The sequence below is a fragment of the Trichosurus vulpecula genome, chromosome 4, assembly GCF_011100635.1.
Source record: "Trichosurus vulpecula isolate mTriVul1 chromosome 4, mTriVul1.pri, whole genome shotgun sequence".
Taxonomy (NCBI): Eukaryota; Metazoa; Chordata; class Mammalia; order Diprotodontia; family Phalangeridae; genus Trichosurus; species Trichosurus vulpecula.
Genome location: NC_050576.1, coordinates 324,868,471 through 324,878,703, shown reverse-complemented (window position 1 = coordinate 324,878,703; position 10,233 = coordinate 324,868,471). Strand labels below are relative to the sequence as shown.

The following is a 10,233-nucleotide window of genomic DNA, read 5'->3' as shown; positions in this document are numbered from 1 at the left end:
TACTCTCTACAGCAGAGTTGGAATACTTGGCAGTTCAGCTCCAGAAAGGATCTCTGTCTGGGACATTATCTTGCTAGGTAATCTTCAGAATCTTCCTAGGATAATTCAAATGGAAGTGATTCAGTTTCCTGGAATGGCACTGGCATAATGTGCAGGTTTCACAGGCATACAAAATGAGGTCAGCACAACAGCTGTGCAGACCTTCAGTTTTGTAGGCAGCCTAATAATTCTTCTCTCCCACCCTTTCTTTTGGAACCTCCCAAACACTGAGCTAGCTCTGGCAATGTGAGCATCAGCCTCAGCATCTATGTGTGCATCCCTGGGAAGTATACTGCCAAGGAAAGTGAATTTATCTGCAGTATTCAAAATTTCTTCATTTGCTATAATCAATGGTTCCACATATGGATAGCACGGTGCTGGCTGGTAGAGAACCTCTATTTTCTTGGTGTTAATTGTCAGGCCAAAATTACCACAAGAGGCAGAGATTTGATCCATACTATGTTGCATTTCATCCTCAGAGGCTGCATTGAATGCACAGTCATCTGTAGACAAAGGGTTGAGCACCAAGTCTCCCTCCATTTTAGTCTTGGCTTATAGCCTTTTCAAGTTAAATAATCGATGGAGGAGCTGCCTTCATGCTATTTTCATCCTTGTTGAAGGCATCTAACAACATCACTGAAAACATCATGCTAAGAAGCATGGGAGCAAGCACATAGCTCCGCTTCACTCCATTGGTGACTGGGAAAGGGCAAGAACATCATTCACTATCTAGAACCCAAGTAAGCATGCTTTCATGCAAGTGGTACACAATATTGATGAACTCCAGGCAATCAAATTTTGCCGTGATCTTCCACAAGCCCTCCCGACTGACAGTATCAAAGGACTTGGTGAGATTGATGAACATTATGTGCAGACCTCTTCTGTTCCTGCCATGTCTCCTAGAGTTGTTGGGTAATAAACACCATACTGGCCATTCCTTGGCCTTTTCTGAAGCTACATTGGTTCTTGTGTAGATGACCATCTTCCAGGTGAAGGATTAGCCTATTTAGCTGGCAAGAATCTTGCTGACAGTGACTAAAAGAGAGAGACCCCACTGAGTTGTACAGGAAGTATATACAGGAAGGCACAGCTTGAGCTTCAACCATCCCCTGGCCACCAATCAAATCCATGCTTTGTTATATTTTAGGTAAAATCCAGCCTGATATATATTGGTAAGGAGAGAATTAAGGGGGAACCTTGGTAGTTCTATTGGTCCTATTAGAAGGAACATAACAACACTGGAGAGTTTGAAGGCTATAATCCATTTGGGAATTGCCAGGTATTAGCTAGTAATTATTTTTGCCCTTTCCCAAGAAAAATAATTTCCATTTTTATGTATTTTGTGACTATTTATGGGACCCAGTTAGTGTCAATCTATGAAGCAGTAAGCATTTAGTAACTACTATCCATGGGGCAGCTAGGTGACGCACTGGATAGAATGCCAGGCCTGAAATCAGGAAGACCAGAGCTCAAATATGACTTTGGACAGTTACTAGCTGTTTGACCCTGGACAAGCCAATTAACCCTGTTTGCCTCAGTTTCCTCATATGTAAAATGAGCTGGAGAAGAAAATGGCAAATGACTCCAGTATCTTTGCCAAGAAAATGCAAAATAGGGTAACAAAGTGTCAGACAAGAGAGAAACCAACTGACAACAACAACAACAACCATGTGCCAGGCATTGTATTAGGCTCTAGGGATACAAATGCAATAAAGGACACAAACCCTGATGTCAAGGAGCTATTATATCCCTGCATGTAACTTAAGCGTATAGTCTATATAGTTCAAGTAGATAAATTTTTCAAAATATGAAGGAAAAAAAAGAAAGATCTTAAAATACTTAAGCTTAATTTTTGCATACAATTTAATTGCCCTTTAAAAAGTTGTGCAAATTTATTTACAGTTTTTGATACAGCTACAGTTTATAATTGTAAATATTTATTAAGTATAAAAGTCAATTTTATTCATGGAGATATTCAAATTTTACAGGAAAAATACCTATACTTAAATATTTGTACCATGTGATGAAGAATGATGCTTTAAAGTACACAGACTTACCAGATGAGGAAACTTCACACTTCAATGAAGATACCAAAATGTCACTCTTTTTCACTGGCAAACTATGAAACAAAATAATATATGACATCTCATATTAAAGAACCTTTTTTGTAATTCTGACAAAATTAATAATCCTAAGGGCTCACACTTAAATGTTTCTGTTCTGTGCAGCTCGGCTTTAAATGTAAAGTGTTTTAAATGGACGAGTCTAAAGTTCACCTTCATGAGATTGGCTATTCTTGCAGACATATGGCAAGTTAGACAGCAACTTTTCTACCTTGAATAGATTCAGTTTAGAGGAAGAAAAAAAAAGTCACAAATTTCTGTCCTCAACTGGGAGAAAGTGACATTGCCAATGAATAGAGGGTGCTGCCTCTTATCTGTGCTTAATAACCTCTCTCACTGGCACCCATTCAGCTGCCACTTAGCACAAAGGCATGCCTGCATGTCATTTAACAGGGCTACATTAATACACCTAACCAATCAATGGTTTCTGCCCCTTCCACAAGGACACTAGTCTGTTACCATTACTAGACACTGTCAACAGAAAATGACACCAGAGTCACAAAAGGCAAAATGATGTCAGTTTAATCAGAGAGCAGACAAAAAGGCAAACAATGCTGCCCTGGATAGAAGTGTAACAAGGAGACTCGGAGGTTGGTGTAAGCCATATTTGGCAGATCCCTGTGAAAACGGATTGAAATTCAGAGATATAAAATACAAGGGAGTGACATAGAAAATCAGAATTCTTCTATGCCTCCCCATCCCCCATTTCAATTTAAATCAGTGACTGCTGTTGGTATAGGGAACATCAGTGACAAAATACTGGAAGCTGGAACTTGATTAAATTTTACTAGAAATCAAACTATCTTTCCTTCTAACAAAGAGAGGCATCAGGAGTGTATATACATATTATATATATAGTCATTTTTCTTCTCTTAATTTCAGTTTCCTAATTTCTAAGATAACTACGCTAAAAAAAATGACCCCCCCATTAAGGTCTTGCTTAACTTTTAAATTTAAATATAAATTTATAACTTATAAATTATAATTTAAAATATATGTATGTATATGTAATTATATGTATATATGTATACATGTAATAAATATGTATGTATCTATATGTATACATGCACACACATATATACATATACATGTATAAACCTATATGTATGTGTACCTATAAATTTGAGTATATGGGATACATAATATATATTATATATGCATATATCTAAGAAATGTTTAAGAAGTAACTCCCTATTTTCTTTTGGTGGAAAGTTAAATAGAATTTTTTCTTACCTAATTTACCATCTCCCTAAAGTTTAAATGTTAATACTGCAACATATCAATTAATATTCAATAATGTTAATTACACATATTTGGTACTTAATAAATCATTGTTATATGAATGAAAATCCATACTAATAGAATTTAAAAGTTAAACAGGACCTCAAGGGATCATTTTTTTAATGTAGTTATCTTAAAGATATGGAAACTGAAATTAAGAGAAGTAAAATGACTTATCCAAAGTAACCTATGGATTTGGGATTAGAACTAAGTATTCTCACTCTGAAACCTGGACGTCTATTCATTATACCATGCCATGCTGTATGAATATTTCCTGAAGCAATAACCCAACTTTGGACAGAATTTCTTAAGTCTGGTTTTCACACATATAGACTAAAACAAATGTCATTGTGTAGTAAAGTTAAAATAAAAGAAATTAAATGATAACTATTAAATAATGATTCGCAAAAGTCACACCTATGAAGATAAAATCGTGTACTGCCTTCTCTTTTCTATACCCTACCATCTCAAGGCTATGCAAAACTTCAACCAAGCTGTTTTGGGCCAATAGTGCCACCTGGTGTCCTGAATGGTTGCATCTCCTATCCTTATCATATTTCCTAACACTCTCCTCCCTTGGGGGATCATACACATGTTTTAACCTTACCTTAGAGTCCAGGAGTGGGGCCTTGAGGCCACATGTGGTCTTCTAGATTCTTAAGTGTGGCCTTTTGACTGAATCCAAATTTTACAGAACAAATCCTTTTAAGAAAAGTTTTTATAAACACATCCTCAGATTTGTTCTATAAAATTTGGATTGAGTCAAAAGGCCACACTTAAAGATCTAGAAGACCACATGTGGCCTCAAGGCCGCAGATTCCCTACCCCTGCCTTAGACAATATCCTTCTCACAAGTACACACATGTCCTTTGTAGCCCTTTTTCTCTTTACACTCTCTTCCCTCTTTCTTCTAACTCTGGCTCAAATATCTCATGGAAGTCACTCTCTTTTCATGAACAACAACAATCAAAACAGACTAATCACACCAGAACAAAAAGAAATCCATTCTACTAACTTTTAAAGTCCTTGAAAGTACCAAAGAGCCCTTCATAGGATCTATACAAAAATGTCCATTCTCCCTTCTAATCTTTGAATGAAACATGCTTTTCTTCAAGCACTAACATGCAACACACACACACACACACACACACACACATATTGCATTAAATTTTATTTCTTTTTTGTGTCACTAATTACCAGCACAATTACAATCTTGCTTTCTACTGTTATTCATGGAAAATGTACAGTATTTTAACTATATTGCGGGCTAAATAGGATTTGGAGAGCTTTCTGGGAAGCTAACAACCATTTACAACATCACTTCTCTGGGAAAGTGAACTTTGAATAAATGACTTACAAATGAACTTTGGAACAACACTAGTTTATAAATTGAAGGATGTCTACTCTGTGAAGATTTTTTAATGAAGAAGTAGGAAAAATCCTCCAAGCAAGATATTTGTGATGACAAAGCAGCACAAGAGAAAACAGGAAATAAACGAGTATTTATGATTGCGGATGACAGTGTTGGAGCACAGGAATTTGTTCATTTTATTTCACATTTGTCTCCGATTTTATTTTTAAAAATCTCTATTCCCCAGGTTTTATTTGAGTGAGAAAAAGTTTTCCTTACAGAGCCCTCCTGATTGGTTTTAGTGAAACAGTCCAGATCAGATATGCATAGAAATATTTAAATATTTCTTGATTGGCCTACAGCTGACTGTGGCCATTGTGTTGCTAGGTGTTAAAATGAGAGATTTAACCCCAGCTCTGCCATTAACTTGTTCTGGGACCTCAGGCAAGCTAAGTATTTACTATAAACAACAGCTTGGAAAATCTATGGACTTGTTTAGCTTTAGCATTCATGTTGTACATGTTCTAAATGTAGTAGAGGTTAGCCTGGAACATTTTCCATGGCACTGAGCATGCAATCTGGACCTTTCTGGTGGGATATGTACTCTGGTTTCTTTCTAAAAGACACGTGGACATGTACAACAGGTAGCTTCTGATTGGTTCTTTGGTGGGGGGGGGGGTGCGGGAAATAATTGACGACTGGGACAGCAAGTTCTTCACCATTACTACCCTGTAAGATCTGTCCCCTCCCACCCCCACCCCCACACCTGTTTTTTGAGCTCATTGCTTTGGAGCAGCGTCTTTATCCCCTTCCTCACAGAAATGATGGCTATGATGAGCATATATGTTCCTGAGACTGATCTCAAGATCTCGGACCCCTCTTCTTTATGCTTTGTTCCTTAAGCACAAGTCGCCAATCTTAACTGTGTAGGTCACAAAGAGCTTTGCATACATTTTACAATGAGTTAGCATTTATACAGCTCCTTAAGTTTGGTAAATCGTTTTTTATCTCATTTGATCCTTAACAACAATCCTGTGAGGTAGATACTAAAGAAAAAAAAATTATCACACCCATTTTACAGAGGAGGAAACAGGCTCAGAGAGGCCATGGGGCACAGGGGTAGGATGTCAGTTTTGGAGTTAGGAAGACTTGACTCCAAATCGTTTTTAAACTTAATAGCTTTGTGACCTTAGGCACTCACCTAACTTCTCTGAGTCTCAGTTTTCCCATCTGTACAATGAGGCAGTTGGACTTGCTGACCCTTAAATTCCCTTCCAGCTTTAAACCTATGATTCTATGATCCCATGATGCATCCATAGTCACACAAGTCTAAGTATCTGATCCAGGACTAAACTCCAGGTCTCTTTTATTTTACCGTGATACCTCTCACAGTATGATCATGTAGTGCAGTTCTTTCATTTGACGGTCTGATAAACTGAAGCCCAGAGAAGTTAAATGACTGAAGGTCACACACTTAACAATTAGTAAAGTTGAGATTCATGCCTAGGTCCTCTGACTTCAAACCTACTGTTTTTTTTACTACATTGCACTCGAATCTAAGGTTTATAAGGAAGCCTTACCTGAATTCAATGAGGGGGAATCCACTACTTCCTGAGGCAGCTGATTACACTTTGAGAAAGCTCTAATTGTTCAGGATTATCTCCTTACATTGATTTGAATTGCCTCTCCGCAACTTTCACAGATTGCTCCTAGGTCTGCTTGGGTCCAAGCAAAATTGGTCCAATTTTTCTTCTATGTTAGAGTCGTTCAAACATTTAAAGGTGATGATAACTTTCTCTCTCTGTCTCTGTCTGTCTCTCTCCTCCTCCCTTTGTAGTCCTCTATGACTTCTCATTTTTAGTCTAACCATCCCCAGTTTTTGCATCCTCTAGCACAGTATGTAGTCCTCTAATAACGTCAGCTGGCCCATTTTGCAAGTACTATAGTTTTTCAATGTCAGTCCTAAAGTGTGGGGCCCAGAGCTGAATATAATAATTGATACATAGCCTGATCAGGGCAGGGGACATGGGGGGATACTCTTTGAATCAGTTCTTGATCCACCTGATGGTTCTATTGATGGGGTTTAGACTGTGGGAACCCCCTTGAGCCCCAAAAGAATTTGGGTCTCATTTATTTGAGGAGCAAATGATGAGCTTTAGATTGTGGGAGCCCCCTTGAACTCCCCTTGAATATTCCCACTAGATGAGGCATTTGCCCGAGGCCATAAGCCTTTCATTATTGCTAGGCCCAAATGCCTAGCCCTCCATTGTCTGGCTAGTTTCCACCCTTGATCTTGTCAAAGTTTCTATGCCCAAATCTGTTACCCTTATACTAGCCTAGCCCTACATTCTCTGCTATCTCCAGGTAGCCTTCAGCTACTTCCCACCCTTAATCCATTCTCTTAGTTCCTGGAGTCTGACCTCACCCCAGTCCCATCAAGCTCCTCCTTAGATTTCTCCTCAAGACCCTCCCCAAACCCCTCCTCCCATCACCCCAGGACCACCCTAGATCCCTCCCACAATCTTTGTGTATATAAGTTTCATCTTGCCTCCATGAAGGTGTTCAGATTCCATCTACCTCAGATGGAATCTGGCCCATTTATGAAAACGGTGAGATTTCTTAAGACAACTCAATATAGCAAATCCTTAATAAACTTTGTTTTTCCTTGGCTGAGAAGGCTTGAGTTGAATTCATTTGGCAGGACCCGGCACATCAGTATTTTGGGGTCTTGAGCAGCCCTCAACCCCAAATCTCATCACTGTTGTCTTGTGGTGCTCACATCTTTCTTTACCTCAACAAGATTTTGGGAAAGAATTTGTGGAATTTTTATTTTAATTCACATAATGTTATATTTATATCATTTCCCTGAATTTATAGAGATGTTAAGGTTTGCAAAGCCCCTATATATTTCTCATTTGGTCTTCACAGTAACCCAGCTGAAAGAGATTCTAGACACACAGCAGTAGCAGCAGTACGAGTGAGTGAGCAAGCTGCATGGCCAAGATGTGTGTCTTCATGGAAAGTTAGACAACAGTTCAGGAAGGCCTTCCACTTGTTTGACTGAACAGGGGGTGGAAAGATCTTATACAGCCAGTATGGGGATATGATGTGAGCCCTGGGCCAGAATCCTACCAATGCTGAGGTGCTCAAGGTCTTATGGAATCCCAAGAGTGATGAGATGAATGTGAAGGTGCTGAACTTTGAATACTTTCTGACAATGCTGCAGACTCTAGCAAAGAATAAGGACCAGGGCACATGAAGACAATGTAGAAGGGCTTCAGGAGTTTGTTAAGGAAGGGAATGGCACAGTCATGGGGGCTGAAATATAACACATCCTCATCACCCTGGGTGAGAAGATGACAGAGGAAGAAGTGGAAGTGTTGATGGCAGCGCATGAAGATAGCAACAGTTGTGATGGGGTATAGGCTCTGGGAGCCCCCTTGAACTCTCCTTGAATCTTCCTACTTGATGAGGCATTTGCCTCAGGCTATAAGCCTTTCATTATTTGTGGGCCCAAATCTCTGTTACTCTTAACCTAGCCTAGCCCTCCATTGTCCAGCTACTTCCCACACTTAATCCCATTCCCATCAAGATCCTCCTTAGACTCCTCCTCAAGACTCTCCCGAAACCCCTCCTCCCATTACCCCAGAACCACTCCTAGATCCCTCCCACAGTCTTTCCATATATAAGTCTCATCTTGCCCCCATGAAGGCGCTTAGATCTTGCCCTCTTGTCCCACAAGCATCACAAACAGTGAGATTTCTTAAGACTACCCAATAAGGCAAGTCTTTAATAAACTTTGTTTTTTTCTCTTTGGCTGAAAGAAGGCTTGAATCGAATTCATTTGAACAGGACCTGGTGTATTGATATTTTGGGATCCTGAGCAACCCCAAACCTCAACAGTTGTATCAACTATGAAGAGCTAGTCCAGATGGTGCTGAATGGTTGAGAACAACTCCCCTTTCCACAAAGAACCCCTTAACTTTCTCAGTGTGAAAATCATCCTCTTGCCCCTGAAGCAACTAACCACATTTTCAGGGTTACCAACATCCTCACTTCCAACACCCATGATATGTCCTCTTTGGTCTATTTGCTCTCTGCTTTCATCAAATAAACTTGCTATCTACTCCTTTAAAAAAAAAAAAAGGGAAACTGAGGTTTAGATGTGAAGTGGTTTGCCCAGAGTTGTGTGGCTAGGAAGTGCTCAAGGCAGTATTTAAGTCAGGTCTTCCTGACTCGAGGTCAAATACTATCCATAATGCCACTCATTTCCTAAAGCTAACTGAGTAAGACCAATTTCCAAGAAAGTTAAGCTTACTCTGAGTCAGTATAGTGAGGCTTAGTGGGAAAAAAAAATGTACTCTGGAGTCAGAGTTTAGATTTAAACCTCACTTTTGACACTGCCTGCATGACCTTGTCTAATTCATTTAACTTCACTGGCCTTCAATTTCCTCATCTACATAATGAACAGTGTGGAATAAATGGCCTATGAAATCCCTTCCAGCTTTAAATCTACAATCCTGTGATCTTCACTTCCCTCTCTATTGGCTCACAAACTATCACTCTAAAAAGGTTTTGAAATTTTTTCAGGGATTGAAGTTAAGTTTATTGGATTAGTGTTTAAAGGATCTATCATCTTTTCTTTTTGAAAATTGGGACTATAGAGACATTGTCCAGGGTCTAAAAGGACATGTCTTGCTATAAGATGAATAATTGACACAGTAGGGTGACAAATTTAGGAGACCTGAAGCCTGGCTTTTCTAGAATAACAATTTGGCTGTGCTTAAAATGCTTTAGAGAGAAGCTCAGTGCTTTGCTAGCTATCATTGCCCTGGACAATTTTTCTAGGGCAGCAAGAGAGGGTTTTCTTTTTTTTCTTTTTCTTGAATAGTAACTGTGGACATTAGTACTGTGAATAAGAGTCCTTTATAAAACTAAAGTTCAAAGGAATCTTAATCACTTCAAATGTGAAAACAGGCCCCATTTTAACCTGGCCTTGGCAATTTATCTGTCCTCTTTTATTATCTGTATATACATGTCTTCTGTGCTCCTTAAAGAGTTAAAGTTGAATTCCTTTGTGGGGGCAGTCTTCACATGTTTCTATTGTGAAAAAATTGATTATTAATAACCAATGTGTTGGGAAGATTCAGAGCTTCCCCCCCACCCCTTCTTCCAAAGTCCTGACTTTTTGTTCAGTTGGTTTTTTTTTTTTTTCAGAAAGACACTACTGATAATGTGATTGAATTGACTCCACTTATCCTGGTCAGCACCCACTCAAGCTTAATGAAATTGCGTTGACTTTCCTTACCTGGAAGCCCAATGTGGTCTACTCAAGTTCGGGTGGAGCTGGATTCTTTTGTCTACATGGCCCGAGGCTGGGAGAGGTCTGGATGGAGTGACATCTGCCCCTGTAGGAAGGATATATAAACTGTGAAGCCT

The 10,233-nt window shown here is 39.1% G+C and overlaps 1 pseudogene; it reads left to right on the top strand.

The window, feature by feature from the left end:
* Positions 1 to 7,882: 7,882 nt before the first annotated feature.
* Positions 7,883 to 8,743, top strand: LOC118848730 (annotated as a pseudogene).
* The last annotated feature ends 1,490 nt before the right edge of the window (positions 8,744 to 10,233 follow it).